This window comes from Phocoena phocoena, chromosome 19 (assembly GCF_963924675.1).
Source record: "Phocoena phocoena chromosome 19, mPhoPho1.1, whole genome shotgun sequence".
Lineage (NCBI taxonomy): Eukaryota > Metazoa > Chordata > Mammalia > Artiodactyla > Phocoenidae > Phocoena > Phocoena phocoena.
Genome location: NC_089237.1, coordinates 37,792,065 through 37,806,854, shown reverse-complemented (window position 1 = coordinate 37,806,854; position 14,790 = coordinate 37,792,065). Strand labels below are relative to the sequence as shown.

Here is a 14,790-nt window from a genome sequence, read left to right as displayed (position 1 = left end):
CGAGGAGCTTTAGGTGGACATGGGTTTCCTCGCTGGGATGTGTGCGCTTCTCCCGCGCGGAGTGGCCCGTTCTCTTCTCTGGACCCGGGCCTTTGAACAACTAGGGGGGTGTTTTTTCCCCTCCGTCGTCTGGACACCCGTCTTCGGTGTGTGGAGACGTGGAAGTATTTTCCCACGTGGAGGTGTGCTTTCTCACGAGGGGGTGAGAAACCATGTGCAGGGTGAGGTTTTTTTTTGCCGCCCTGGACACATGTTGGCTCCCTCAAAGAATTTCTGTGGGGATTTGTGCCCCCACCTCCTCCCTCCTCCCACCCCCTGGAGACCCTGGAAGTGGTGTGTTCTCAAACAGCGACCCTTGGCCACCGGATGACGCAGGGCGGTGCCTGGGAAGTATCGAGGAAATCACAGCCCCCCTGCCCTGCCCCCAGCCCTCTCGCCCTAGCGAAGCATGTGTATCCCCCGGGGCACAAGTGAGGTGAAGCACGGTCTCCCCCGGGCAGACCTCGCCTTTCACAGATGACAGACACACATTCTCTGCCACGGGGAAGAGAGGAGATCTTGCATCCCTGTGCTGCCTGGGAACTTGTCTTCCCCTGGGTCCAGGATGCATTTCTGAGTGGAAACATGTTCTTGCATGTGGATGTACGTTTTCCCATGCAGACGGCCCCTTTCTCTGCAGCACTGCCCTGCATCTTAGGGCCTCAGGCCCAGCACTTAACTTCTCACACAGCAGGTGTGAAAGGACTTCAAACTGACAGAAGCTGAGGGGGAGGGACAAACCCTGAGGAGTTGAACAGACCCTAAGCTCTGCCCTTCCTTTCCCTAGAGCTCGTGGGGTGGGGGGCTGCGTGGCACCTGCCACTCACAGAGGCCGTGCATGTTTGACCAAAGCCCTCACCGCGGTCTGAGGGCAGCCCTTCTTCCCTCAGTCCTCAGACCGTCGCTCACCCGTGCCAAACTGCTGAGGTGGGTTTGAGGGGCGAAGACCCCCCAAAACGTGCCAAGGATTCCTCAGCCCTGGGCCAGGGCAGGTAGGATACAGGAGAGGGGGAGGTGGCAGCTAAAGGTGTCCCGCCTGCGTCCCTCTTCTCGCCATGTCTCATCCCTCCCTCTCTGCCCCCGTTTTCCCTCCCCCCTTCACCGTCCCCCTCTGAAGACATCCCTTCCTGGTCTCAAGCCAGCTTCTCCCTCAGCTGCCCACCCCCTCCTTTGACCTGCCCCCTCTCCCCTGCGCCCCCAGGGCTGAAGGAAAGGAGCAGTGGAGGGGGGAGGGGAGGAGAGCAGGGGAGAAAGTCTTCCCCGGACAGGTTGGGGGAGAGAACGGGGTCAGCTGTACTGAGGAACAGATGGAGGGGGCAGTGGGGGACGGCGCTTGGGCAAACACCAGCAGGAAGAATTTGATTTGAAAGGATGTGTGTAAGGGGACTGCCCAAAGAGAAACGGTTTGGGCCTCTGGGGAAAGGAACAATGTCGGGAAGGGTTTCAAGGGACACCAGCCGAGAAGGAGCCAATCCTCGTCTGCTGGCATTTTGTGGGTTCATTAGTGCCAAATTTGAATAGGGGGTGGAGTGCTGTCTTCCACTGACCCCCAAATCCCCGGTCTTGGCTCCTCAGAACTTTGCCTCCTGACTGTCCCTTCTGCCCCCACCTCCACCCATGGAAACTTAGTTCTATTCCCACCCCTTCCCCTGCCTGGTCTAGCTCCTTTCCAAACAGCCCTGCCTTCTAAATGCTAGGGACCTGGGCCCTGAACCCTGTAGACAGATGCCCCCCAAACTGGGGCATGGGAGTGGGGCTGGGGGAACCCATGATTCAGCCACAGACTCCAATGCCCAGCCCCTGTCCCCAGAACAATTCCTTGACAATCCCATGTCCCCACCCCAACCCTTCGCGGCTCTGTACACATTTTTAAACCTGGCGAAAGATGAAGAGAATATTGTAAATTGTCGGAGTCCAGCTCCAACGAGTCCAGGTAAACCTGAGGGATGGACGGCGTCGGCGAAGGAAACAAGACCTGACACCCTTTGTAGATGTCAGCACGTCAAGCACAAATTTATTTTTCAGAGCGGGTATTTATATATAGGCAGGTTTCATCATCATGTACAAAATCAAAACATCTCAACATGTTCTAACCTCAAAATATTTTTGTCAGTTTTCTGAAAATGTCCACAGTTTCTAGATGTACTAACAAGATAATTCCCCAAGTTCTCATTAGTTGCAGGTTATTTTCTAATAGTTAAGCCAAGCTATTATGTAAGTCTTTAATACAGAAGTGCAATCTTCGTGTTCTTTCTGCATGGGCAAGTTTTTTTTTTTTTTAACATCTTTATTGGGGTATAATTGCTTTACAATGGTGTGTTAGTTTCTGCTTTATAACAAAGTGAATCAGTTATACATATACCTATGTTCCCACATCTCTTCCCTCTTGCGTCTCCCTCCCTCCCTCCCACCCCTCCAGGCGGTCACAAAGCACAGAGCTGATCTCCCTGTGCTATGCGGCTGCTTCCCACTAGCCATCTACCTTACGTTTGGTAGTGTATATATGTCCCTGCCTCTCTCTCGCTTTGTCACAGCTCACCCTTCCCCCTCCCCATATCCTCAAGTCCATTCTCCAGTAGGTCTGTGTCTTTATTCCTCTCTTACCCCTAGGTTCTTCATGACATTTTTTTTTCTTAAATGCATGGGCAAGTTTTTTGAACAGTGCCTTAAAAATATTTACGATATATCCTACAGTTCCTGTGTACCTGACTCCACTAGTAGCACTTACAATACCTCCTACGCTCCTGTTTATCACCTGGCAATTGTTGCCAGAGTATTAACCTTTCTTTATAGTGGACCCATATGAAAGCAAAATCATCAACAACCCCTTTGTAGGGCCACTGTTGTTCAATTGGGGGTGTTTTCCATAGGAACATCCCTATATTTCCATTTGTGTATTGCATTCCCAGTTTCCTGGGGCCGAAATAGGTACTTTCCATTTTGTAATAACAATAGTAGCGGGGGTAGTAGTTTTTCTCATTTTCCTAACCCTGGGCGCAAATCCCCCTTGTGCTGTTTCCATATATAAGCTTAACACAACCAAACAAATCAATAGAGATGTAGTCCACCGTCCTGGCACAGTGCTGCTTTGCAGTCCTGCCTTTGATTGCATCATGACTTTGTCACTGCGCAGGGACTCCAGGATGGAATATTGTAAATATAAAAGTTGAACTGTTGGTTTTGCCTGCTGTTATGTTGGGTGGTAGGGGTGGGGCTCTGAAGAAACAAACCCTGGAGAAGTGACTCTGCCAGTGAGGGAGGAGGAGGGGGTCCGAGCCCACAGCCCTTTCCAGTGAACAGCTCTGAGGTCAGAGAGAAACGGGGAGTGAGTGCTGGGGTGAGATGGTCATTGGTAATGGGGTTGTTCGGGGAGTTAAGATCAGGACCAGTGTTTGTGCAGAGGTCAGAGCCTGGCGTAGAGGACCAGGCAGGGGCTGATGGGGACAGACACCAAACAGGCCAGAGGGCCTATGGGCTGGTGCAGGTGGCTGGCTACAGGAGAGACATGCAAGGTGAAGGGTTTGGCCTCTGCTAAGCCCTGGCCCAGGCTGGAGGGTCAAACACAGGCCCAGGACTCTCCCTCTTGGCACACTGTGAGAGAGAGCCCCACATCATTGTGACCCGCTTACCCCCAGGAGCCTCTGGAACAGGAAGGCGGCCGGTAGTACTGTGGGCACAGTAGGTTGGGGCCCTAGGGACCCCCATGGCCACGGCCACTCAGTCACTGTGTCCTCCCCCACCTAGCTCTGGCGCAGACTCCGTGGCTTCTTACACCAAGTGTTTCGTGTTATTTGTGAGAAAGGTAAGTGGAGGATGGGGAGGTTGGGGAATAGGAAAGGCAGAAACCAGGTGTTCTAGCCCTGACCTTAAGTTGGCCCCTCCCCCTCCCGCTCTCCCTGCTCAGACACCATAACTATGCAGCTTCTCTTCCTGCAACCTGCCTCTCCATCCCTGGAGGAGCCAGGCTCCCCACCTGTCCCCGATCCACAGCCTCTCACCTGTCCCCGATCCACAGAAGCTTCTAAGTTATGCTCACCTGGGAAGCAAACCCAGCCCCCGAAGCAGAGCACCCCTGCAGTCTGCCTTCGGTGCACCATGGACCCTGTGAAAATGATCGTGTCCCCCCCACCCACTCGCCACCATCGCCTTCGAGACACTTCAGTACGCCACACCCACCGCCCTGTAGCCTGGGCCCCTGACAACTGACAGCGAGGACGAGAAGCCCCCACGACAGCACACAACAATCTGCTCCCACAACTGGAATTTCCCCAAGGACTGGGAAGGCTTTCAGTCCACCCAGGGGTTCTGGACTCCCTGGGCCCAGGATGCTGTGGAGCCACCTACCCAGACCATCTGCTTCCAGCAAACTGTAGAGGGAAGGCCGCTCAAAAGAGAGGCAGTCAGAGCTGGGCCTACAGGCCTACGCGTACCCTGTGAACCCCCGCCCCACAGCCCTCAGGCCCTGAGCCACAAGAACGGTTGGGGGGTGCCCCAAGCAGAACAGGAGCAGTGCCCGCCAGCCCAGCCACCCATCCTGGGCCCGGCCCACGTCGCAGACATCCCCTGGCGCCACTCCTCAGGGCGCGTAGCCTATAATGCCAGAGACGTGAGACGGCAGCTGCGGGAGCTGACCAGGGAGGTGGAGGCCCTGTCCCACTGTTACCTCCCGGTCTCTGGATCCAGCACGGCTGAGGGGACGGAAAAGGCCTAGGTATACCGTTCCTTGACAGAGAGGTGACTGGGAGAAGAATAAAAAGAAGAAAGGAGGTGGTTTGTGGTGGTGTGCGGGGTGCCAGGGCCCACACAGCCACAGGGAATTCCCGGGATGTCCAGTGATTAGGACTACACGCTTTCATTGCTGACGGCCCCAGTTCAATCCCTGGTCGGGGAACTAAGATCCTGCAAACCACACTGCATGTCCAAAAAGAAAAAAAAAGAGAGAAAGAAATAGAAACAGCCAGTGGGCATTTTCCATCAAGACTCCAAACACATAGCAGGTGCTCAATATAGACCCACTTAATGGAATCAGCTTAAAGTGATCGATAACGTTAGTCAAATGAAAATGAACAGAGAAGCAGGGTGATTCATAAAAGGACTATCTGCTCACATTCCAGGAACCCAGCTGGTATGGAAAGTGAAGTGTATATTCCTCTATATCTGTTGAGATGTTCATTGTGCAAACAAAATGACTTGAGGATCGCCAGGTACCAATTTCAGAAACCTCAGGAATGAACCCCAGCAATGATCCCAGGACTGCCTACACAAGAACGCAGGCCTTACCCGAGACCCAGGTCTCCCCAAGAACCCAGGCCTTGCTCAAGATCCAGGCCTCCACAAGCTTCTGGGCCTTACCCAAGACCCTTACCTCTGCAAGAATCCAAGCCTTTCCCATGACTCTGACCTTCAGAAGAATCCAGTCATTACCCAAGATTCTGGCTCCCAGAACAGCTTAGGTTCTACTCAAGACAGACATTTCTTTACACGCCCATACCTCACCCAGCCCTCTGGTCTCCACAAAAACACACCATTTCTCCAAACTTCTGACATTCAGAGGAGCTCAGGCTTTATGCATGATTCTGGAGTCTATAGGAATCTGGAACGAAAGCAAGAGACTGTATTCTATAAAAGTCAAGAGCTCTCCCAAAAAACTGGCTTCCATAATAGCCCACACCCTTCTCAACATTCTGGATGTGACAAGAGTACAGGTAACGCCCAAGATTCAGGAATCTCTAGGAGTCCAGACTTTACCCAAGTTCTAGGCCAGAGGAGTGTCCATACCTTGCCCAAGACTCTGGAGTCAACAAGAGTTCAGGCCTTTGCCAGGAATCTGAAGAGCCCAGGCCTTGTGCAAACCCCTCGCCTCCATAAGGGCTCAAGCCTTACCTGAGACTCAGGAGACTACAAGAATCCAGGTCTTACCCAAGATTCTGGAGTCTGCAGGAGCCAAGGCCTTACTCAAGATTCTGACCTCCGTAAGAATCCAGGCCTTACCCAAGCCACTAAAGTCAAAAGACGATGTGGCCTTACCCAAGAGGCTGGAAATTACAGGAGCTCAGAACATATCCATGACCCTAACTTCCACAAGTATTCAGGAGGTAATCGAGATCCTGGCCCCTATAAGTGCCCAGCCCTTACTCAAGGCTCTGGCTTATCCAAGAGATCAGGCCTCCATAACAACTCATGCCTTATCCCAAACCCTGGCCTCCACAAGAACCATCTAGGAACCCACTCTGTCCAAGTTTTGGGCCCACATCAGACCCACAAGTCATTTATATCTGAGGGAGTTCCTCGAAAGAAGGGTGCTGGGCAGCACACACCATGGACTTCTGTCCCACCCAGTCAGAACTCCTGCTCTCCCAAGGCTCAGGTGGCCTACAATGACCTGCAAACCTTCTCAGAGGTACCTGTACTGATTGAGCTGCAATCATCCTCCCGGCGAGCAGGCAGCCAAGACTGGGTGTACCACCCAATGGATACACTTCCTCCAGCCTGCCAGAACTATCGCCAGATGTCTACGCCTCCCAAAACAAGCTGGAAGCCCTACTGTCCTGGGTCAGGCACCCGGCTCGGCCATGTGGTCTTTGACGCCCGTCAGAGACAGTTTAGAGCAGGCAGGGACAAGTGAGAAGCTCTGTCTCCCAGGTGCCTTCACCGAGACACATACAACAACTCACCGGAGACCATCAAGGAGTGGGGATATCAGTGTGGGGATATCAGTGCCATGCTCTGGCACCATCCCCAGGAAATGTCAGGAGCTAGGAGACTCAATTCTTTTGCTCCTGATCAGATTCATCTTTCCAAAACTTGGGGATGAATGTGGTGACTATGGTCAGAGCAGGATCTGGGCAGCGGAGCTGGGGGAGCCCTGGGGCCTTGAAGGGGCTGAGGTGGGAGGGCTGCTGGGGTGTGGCCGGACAAGGGTTGGATTTCAGGGCTAACCCTGCTCTCAGTCTCCCCCCTCCCCTGCTTCCCTCAGCTCTGGAGCCATCTGAAGGGTTACTTGCGGGTACTTTTCAATCGTATTCTCCCCAAGGGTGAGTGGGCGCCAGCGTGGGCTCAGGGCATGTGGGCCTGTCCCCTTTCTTCTATCCCTGCGTTGGTTCTCAGCCCCTCAGGAAGCCAGGCCCTGACCCATCTCGCCTTTCCCCGCAGACAAGCAAGCCAGCTGTGTAGGCAGCTATCGCATGTGCATGCGCTGCTCCGTGGATCCCAAGAACCTGTGCTCAAGAGTTTCTTCCCGCTTCCGCCATGGCCCAAGCTTCCTGCTCGGGCACCCAAACCACCTTGACTCCTGGATACCAGACAAAAAATATGAGAAGGCTCCTAAGTGCTGCTGGATGCCGCCTCAGTGTGGACGGGCTGCGGCTTCCACGGAGGCTCCACGGGGACTGGGGAAGGAGCGGGTAGTGAGAGCTGGGGAGGTCCCTCCGGTCACAGTCTTAAAGTCCCAAGCCAACTTTTACTCCAGGTAAGAGACATCTTCCAAGCTCCACAGGATGAGCAAGGTGGACGTGGTTCCTCTCTGCCTGCCCCAAGAGACCAAGACTAAGACCCCAGCCTCTGACGCAGCCCAGTCCCAAGCCCGGGCCCAGACCCGCCCCCCAGTTCAGCCCCCTGCGCATGCACCTGCCAAGGCCCAGACCTTCTCCTCAGCCCACCCCACTGAGCACACCCATCCCCCATTCTGAGGTCTGCTCCTGAGGCCACGCCCATGAGCACACTTCCGCCCAGGCCCAGAATATGGGGAATATGGAATGGAAGATCTCAAATGATGCCAAAGACAAATTTGAACAGTCCAAGACCTTCCCTTACTGCAGCTTCCTTCCTTGCAGGTCTGAGAAGAGAAACGCGGACCCCCAGACTCCAGTCTACCCCAAATTCCTGTACTCTAAGGATGCTGCACCTTCTCAACCTTGCCTCCATTCTCCAATGAGTGCCCAGAGCTCACCATGCAGCATGCACTCTTTATCTGCCCCTTGTTTCTTTCAGATACCGGGTCCTTCATCAACACAGCAACATCCAGAAGCCCTCCAACTTAATACAAACCCCCACCTTTCCCCCAACCTCCAAGTCTTCTCAGTCTGTCCTCTCTTCCCAGGTCCCCATCCCTCCCCTGTTATCCATTACTTCCCAAATCCCAAGCCAGGCCCAAACCCCTGAACTTCCTGAGAGTCAAGGCCTCAACCAAGGCTCTGTCCTCCCAAGGACCCCAGGCCCTTCCAAAGTCTGCAGAGTTTCCTGACACCCAGGCCTAACCACAAACCCAGGCCTCCCCAAGAACTCAGGACTTGCTCAAGACCAAGGCCTCCACAAGCTTCCAGGCCTCCCCGAAGATGCTGGAATTTACAGGGCCTCAGAACATACACCTGACCCTAGCTTACACAAGCACTCAGGAATTCATCGAGATCCTGGCCCCCATGAGAGTCCGGCCCTTACTCAATACTCTAGCTCATCCAAGAGATAGGGCCTCTATAACAACTCATGCCTTATCCCAAATCCGGGCCTCCACAGGAACCCTCTAGGAGCTGACTCTGTCCAAGTTTTGGGCCCACATCAGACCCGACAGTCATTTATATCTGAGGCAGTTCCTTGAAAGGAGGATACAGGGCAGCACATACCATGGACTTCTATCCCACCCAGTCAGAACTCCTGCTCTCCCAAGGCTCAGGTGGCCTACAATGACCTGCAAACCTTCTCAGAAGTACCTGTACTGATTGAGCTGCAATCATCCTCCTGGCGAGCAGGCAGCCTAGACTGGGTGTACCACCCAATGGATACAGTTCCTCCAGCCTGCCAGAACTATCGCCAGATGTCTACGCCTCCCAAAACCAGCTGGAAGCGCTACTGTCCTGGGTCAGGCACCCAGCTCGCGCATGTGGTCTTTGACGCCCACCAGACAGTTCAGAGCAGGCAGGGACAAGTGAGAAGCTCTGTCTCCCTGGCGCCTACACCTAGAGACATGCAACAACTCACCGGAGACCATCAAGGAGTGGGGATATCAGTGTGTGATGAGCAACTTAGAAAAAGAGGGGACAGATATGCATGAGGAATAAAGAGACAAGAGAAATGTTCTGCGGTTGTTTGAGGACATTCACCCCAGCCCCATCCCACAGGGCCTGATGAGGACCTAAGCCATCCCTGCTTTCCCTCCATCTCTGTCTAGCTGAATCTGTCATCCCCAAGGCCCTAGAGCTGCATTGTCAATTACAGTAGCCACTAGCCAAATGCCTATTAGAATGTAAATTAGTTCAAATTAAGGAAAATTAATTCTGTTAAAAATTAAGTTAAAAATTCTCTTCCTCAGGGAACGGAATTTCCCTGGCATCCAATTCTGTTCCCTGGCGGTCCAGGTGTTGGGACCTGGCGCTTTCACTGCTGTGGCTGGGTTTCAATCCCTGGTCTGGGAACTCAGACCCCGCAAGCTTCATGGTTTGGCCAAAAAGAAAAAAGTCTGTTACTCAGTGCCACGACCTTCTAAGTGCTCAGTAGGCACATGGAGCTAGCGGCTACTGTGTTGGACGGCACAGATTTAGAACATTTCCATCATCATGGAAAATGCTATTAGAGAGCAGTGCTTTAGAGTTTAGAGCAATTTTCCTTTCCCTGTCACCCACCCCCAGCATCTTAAAGCTCCCCCAGAGCCCAGAGAACTTAGCTCTTTTTAGGGTGGCTCAGAGGCCACCCTCTGGGGAGGAGGTAAGATGTGGGGATGGACAGCCAATGCCTGATTTCCCCGGACTGTGAGAAAGAGCCCAGGCTTCAGTATTCCTCATCTGGTCTCTTGGGTCACGATCAGATGTATGGAAACTTGCCTCCCCCGTTCTGGGCTGTGTCTGGGACTCTTGGTTACTGAGGGAGAAGACCTCTCTTTGTCAGTGACCAGGAAAACTTGAGTTTTAGGCTGCCCAACTTGAGCCGTGGATTCTGAGGGTCCCCTCCTTCATAGGCCTCTAAATTTTTCGAGGTGTCTCCACTTAATTTTCTTGCCCATGGACTTAGGCCTAGTTCACTGTGGAGACAGACCCCTGGGAAAAAGGAATGTAAGAATTCCTGGGCTGCCGGCCCGAAGCCTGGCGGCGCAACTCCCCCCCGGCCCACGGACGGAGCCTCCCCAGCTGTGCTCACAGCCAGCCCAACCGCAGCCCGCACCCCTTCACGGGACACTTGAACTACTCCCGGGTACCCCACGAGGTGTGGCGCCGGGCGGCCCAATGGGCCGAGATGCTGCCCGTGCGGCGCCCTCTGGCCACGTCCGCCTCCCTCACGGTGCTGGCCGAGGCCTCGTACAAGCGGGCCGCAGCTCCCAGCTCAGCGCTGCTCCTCCGCTCCTCCCAGCCCCTGCCCAACGGCCAGGCTACCGAGCACCCTCCTCCAAGGCCTACCGTCATGCCACTCAGGCAGAACCCGGGGGGCAATGCCAACTACCAGGTGTATGACAGCCTGGAGCTGAAGCGGCAACCGCAGGACAGCCAAACGTGGGCCAACTCACTGCTACCTTCCACCTCGGCCTCGAGGCCCTCTCTGCACAGGAACCAGACTGGGAAAATTAACTGACCGGCGGCATATGGGGGCGGGCGCGGGGGGGCCGGGAAGGCATGGAGAGAGGAATAAAGAGCGACAGAGTCCAGGAAACATTGGTGGTCTGTGGCTTGGAAGCGCCACTCCTTCTGCCAGCCTTGGTCCCTGCCCTTGGCTTCCTGCAATAAGAAGCCAGTGTCCCCTTGGCCTGAGGGTCCCCTTGGTTTAGTGGCCACAGTCCTGCCAGCAGGCCCCTCCTGGTCCTATATCATGCACTAAGTACATCTGCAGCTGCAGACTCCAAACCACTGGTCTCTGGGCACCTCCTCTGTGTCTCAGCTGTCCCTGTCCCCAAAGAGCCTCATACAAGAAGCTGCTTCCAAACTGGGAGGTTCCACATCTGGGCAGGTCCAGCTCCACGCCCAGTGAAGGGCATGAAGAAGGCTGAGGCTCTGGACTGCAGCCAGGCCTCCCAAAGGGCTCTGAGGCCAAGGTCTTCATATTCTCAGGAGGGACCAAGAGATGGAATGTGTCATTTGAACAAGTGAGTCAGCGGGTGGTGAGTGAATGATTGATCACTCAAGTGGTGGTATGCCGGCCTTCGGGCTCTGTTTGACTCTCCAGGCTCAGCTTACCTCACCCTGGTTACCAGGGAATTCCACCCTGGGCCCTCCTTTTTGTCCCCCTCCGTCACTGTGACCTCACCACCTGCTCCATTATGACCCAGTCTAGCTCCCAGTTAAAAGTGGAGGGCAGGGGGCCCAAGCAATCCTGGGACCAACGGCCATGGGTGAGAGAACCTACTATGGAGCTGAGCCGTTCCCTGGCCCCATTCCCAGGAAATGCCAGGAGCAAGGAGACGCAATTCTTCTGCTCCTGGTCAGCTTGATCTTCGTCAACGTGGGGATCAACATGGTGATTATGGTCAGGGCAGGATATGTGCAGCGGGGTTGGGGGAGCCCTGGGGTCTAGAAGGGGCTGAGGTGGGAGGGCTGCTGGGGTGTGGCCGGACAAGGGTTGGATTTCAGGGCTCACCCTGAGCCCGGCCTCACCCCTCCCCTTCTTCCCTCAGCTCTGGAGGCATCTAAAGAGATTCTTGCGGGCACTTTTGAAACGTCTTTTCCCCAAAGGTGAGTGGGCGCCAGCGTGGGCTCATGGGATGTGGGCCTGTCCCCTTTCTTCTATCCCTGCCTTGATTCTCAGGCCCTCAGGAACCCAGGCCCTGACACATCTGGCCTTTCCCCGCAGACAAGCAAGCCAGCTGTGTAGGCAGCCATCGCATGCGCATGCGCTGCTCCGTGGATCCCAAGAACCTGTGCTCAAGAGTTTCTTCCCGCTTCCGCCATGGCCCAAGCTTCTTGCTCGGGCACCCAAACCACCTTGAACCCTGGATACAAGCCAAAAACTATGAGAAGACTCCTAAGTGCTGCCGTATGCCGCCTCAGTGTGGATGGGCTGCGGCTTCCACGGAGGCTCCACGGGGACTGGGGAAGGAGCGGGTAGTGAGAGCTGGGGAGGCCCCTCCGGTCACAGTCTTAAAGTCCCAAGCCAACTTTAACTCCAGGTAAGAGACATCTTCCAAGCTCCACAGGATGAGCAAGGTGGACGTGGTTCCTCTCTGCCTGCCCCAAGAGACCAAGACTAAGACCCCAGACTCTGACCCAGCCCAGTCCCAAGCCCGGGCCCAGACCCGCCCCCCAGTTCAGCCCCTGCCCAAGCACCTGCCGGCCCAGACCTTCTCCTCAGCCCACCCCACTGAGCACACCCATCCCCCATTCTGAGATCTGCTCCTAAGGCCACGCCCTGAGCACACTTCCGCCGAGGCCCAGAATATGGGGAATATGGAATGGAAGATCTCAAATGATGCCAAAGACAAATTTGAACAGTCCAAGACCTTCCCTTACTGCAGCTTCCTTCCTTGCAGGTCTGAGAAGAGAAACACGGACCCCCAGACTCCAGTCTACCCCAAAATCCTGTATTCCAAGGATGCTGCACCTTCTCAACCTTGCCTCCATTCTCCAATGAGTGCCCAAAGCTCATCATGCACCATGAATCCACCATGCACTCTTTATCTGCCCCTTGTTTCTTTCAGATACCGGGTCCTTCATCAACACAGCAACATCCAGAAGCCCTCCAACTTAATACAAACCCCCACCTTTCCCCCAACCTCCAAGTCTTCTCAGTCTGTCCTCTCTTCCCAGGTCCCCATCCCTCCCCAGTTATCCATTACTTCCCAAATCCCAAGCCAGGCCCAAACCCCTGAACTTCCTGAGAGTCAAGGCCTCAACCAAGGCTCTGTCCTCCCAAGGACCCCAGGCCCTTCCGAAGTCTGCAGAGTTTCCTGACACCCAGGCCTAACCACAAACCCAGGCCTCCCCAAGAGCCCAGGCCTTGCTCAAGACTAAGGCCTCCACAAGCTTCCAGGCTTCCCGAAGATGCTGGAATTTACAGGGGCTCAGAACATACAACTGACCCTAGCTTACACAAGTACTCAGGAATTCATCGAGATCCTGGCCCCCATGAGAGTCCGGCCCTTACTCAATACTCTGGCTCATCCAAGAGATAGGGCCTCCATAACAACTCATGCCTTATCCCAACTCCTGGCCTCCATAAGAACCCTCTAGGAACTGACTCTGTCCAAGTTTTGGGCCCACATCAGACCCGACAGTCATTTATATCTGAGGCAGTTCCTCGAAAGGAGGATGCAGGGCAGCACATACCATGGACTTCTATCCCACCCAGTCAGAACTCCTGCTCTCCCAAGGCTCAGGTGGCCTACAATGACCTGCAAACCTTCTCAGAAGTACCTGTACTGATTGAGCTGCAATCATCCTCCCGGCGAGCAGGCAGCCTAGACTGGGTGTACCACCCAATGGATACACTTCCTCCAGCCTGCCAGAATTATCACCAGATGTCTACGTCTCCCAAAACCAGCTGGAAGCGCTACTGTCCTGGGTCAGGAACCCGGCTCGGGCATGTGGTCTTTGACGCCCGCCAGAGACAGTTCAGAGCAGGCAGGGACAAGTGAGAAGCTCTGTCTCCCAGGCGCCTTCACTGAGAGATATCCAACAACTCACCAGAGACCATCAAGGAGTGGGTTGGATTCTGAGGGTCCCCTCCTTCATAGGCCTGTAAATTTTTCGAGGTGTCTCCACTTAATTTTCTTGCCCATGGGCTTAGGCCTAGTTCACTGTGGAGACAGACCCCTGGAAAATTTGCTCATCAAGGAGTGGGGATATCAGTGTGTGATGAGCAACTTAGAAAAAGAGGGGACAGATATGCATGAGGAATAAAGAGGCAAGAGAAGTGTTCTGCGGTTGTTTGAGGACATTCACCCCAGCCCCATCCCACAGGGCCTGATGAGGACCTAAGGAATGCCTGCTTTCCCTCCATCGCTGTCTAGCTGAATCTGTCATCCCCAAGGCCCTAGAGCTGCATTGTCAATTACAGTAGCCACTAGCCAAATGCCTATTAGAATGTAAATTAGTTCAAATTAAGGAAAACTTAATTCTGTTAAAAATTAAGTTAAAAATTCTCTTCCTCAGGGAACGGAATTTCCCTGGCATCCAATTCTGTTCCCTGGCGGTCCAGGTGTTGGGACCTGGCGCTTTCACTGCTGTGGCTGGGTTTCTATCCCTGGTCTGGGAACTCAGACCCCGCAAGCTTCATGGTTTGGCCAAAAAAAAAAAAAATTCTGTTACTCAGTGCCATGACATTCTAAGTGCTCAGTAGGCACATGGAGCTAGCGGCTACTGTATTGGACGGCACAGATTTAGAACATTTCCATCATCATGGAAAATGCTATTAGAGAGCAGTGCTTTAGAGTTTAGAGCAATTTTCCTTTCCCTGTCACACACCCCCAGCACCTTAAAACTCCCGCAGAGCTCAGAGAACTTAGTTCGTTTTAGGGTGGCTCAGAGGCCACCCTCGGGGAGGAGGTAACATGTGGGGATGGACAGCCAATGCCTGATTTCCCCGGACTGTGAGAAAGAGCCCAGGCTTCAGTATTCCTCATCTGGTCTCTTGGGTCACGATCAGATGTATGGAAACTTGCCTCCCCCGTTCTGGGCTGTGTCTGGGACTCTTGGTTACTGAAGGAGAAGACCTCTCTTTGTCAGTGACTAGGAGAACTTGTGTTTTAGGCTGCCCAACCTGAGCCCTGGATTCTGAGGGTCCCCTCCTTCATAGGCCTCTAAATTTTTCGAGGTGTCTCCACTTAATTTTCTTGCCCAT

At 54.2% G+C, this 14,790-nt stretch overlaps 4 pseudogenes; all 4 read left to right on the top strand.

The window, feature by feature from the left end:
• The first annotated feature begins 3,394 nt into the window (after nt 1-3,394).
• LOC136139107 (spermatid maturation protein 1-like) lies at nt 3,395-4,777 on the top strand (annotated as a pseudogene).
• Nucleotides 4,778-6,611: 1,834 nt separating this feature from the next.
• Nucleotides 6,612-7,727, top strand: LOC136139106 (uncharacterized protein SPEM3-like; annotated as a pseudogene).
• A 61-nt stretch (nt 7,728-7,788) lies between these two features.
• LOC136139105 (uncharacterized protein SPEM3-like) lies at nt 7,789-8,503 on the top strand (annotated as a pseudogene).
• A 2,840-nt stretch (nt 8,504-11,343) lies between these two features.
• Nucleotides 11,344-13,666, top strand: LOC136139104 (uncharacterized protein SPEM3-like; annotated as a pseudogene).
• The last annotated feature ends 1,124 nt before the right edge of the window (nt 13,667-14,790 follow it).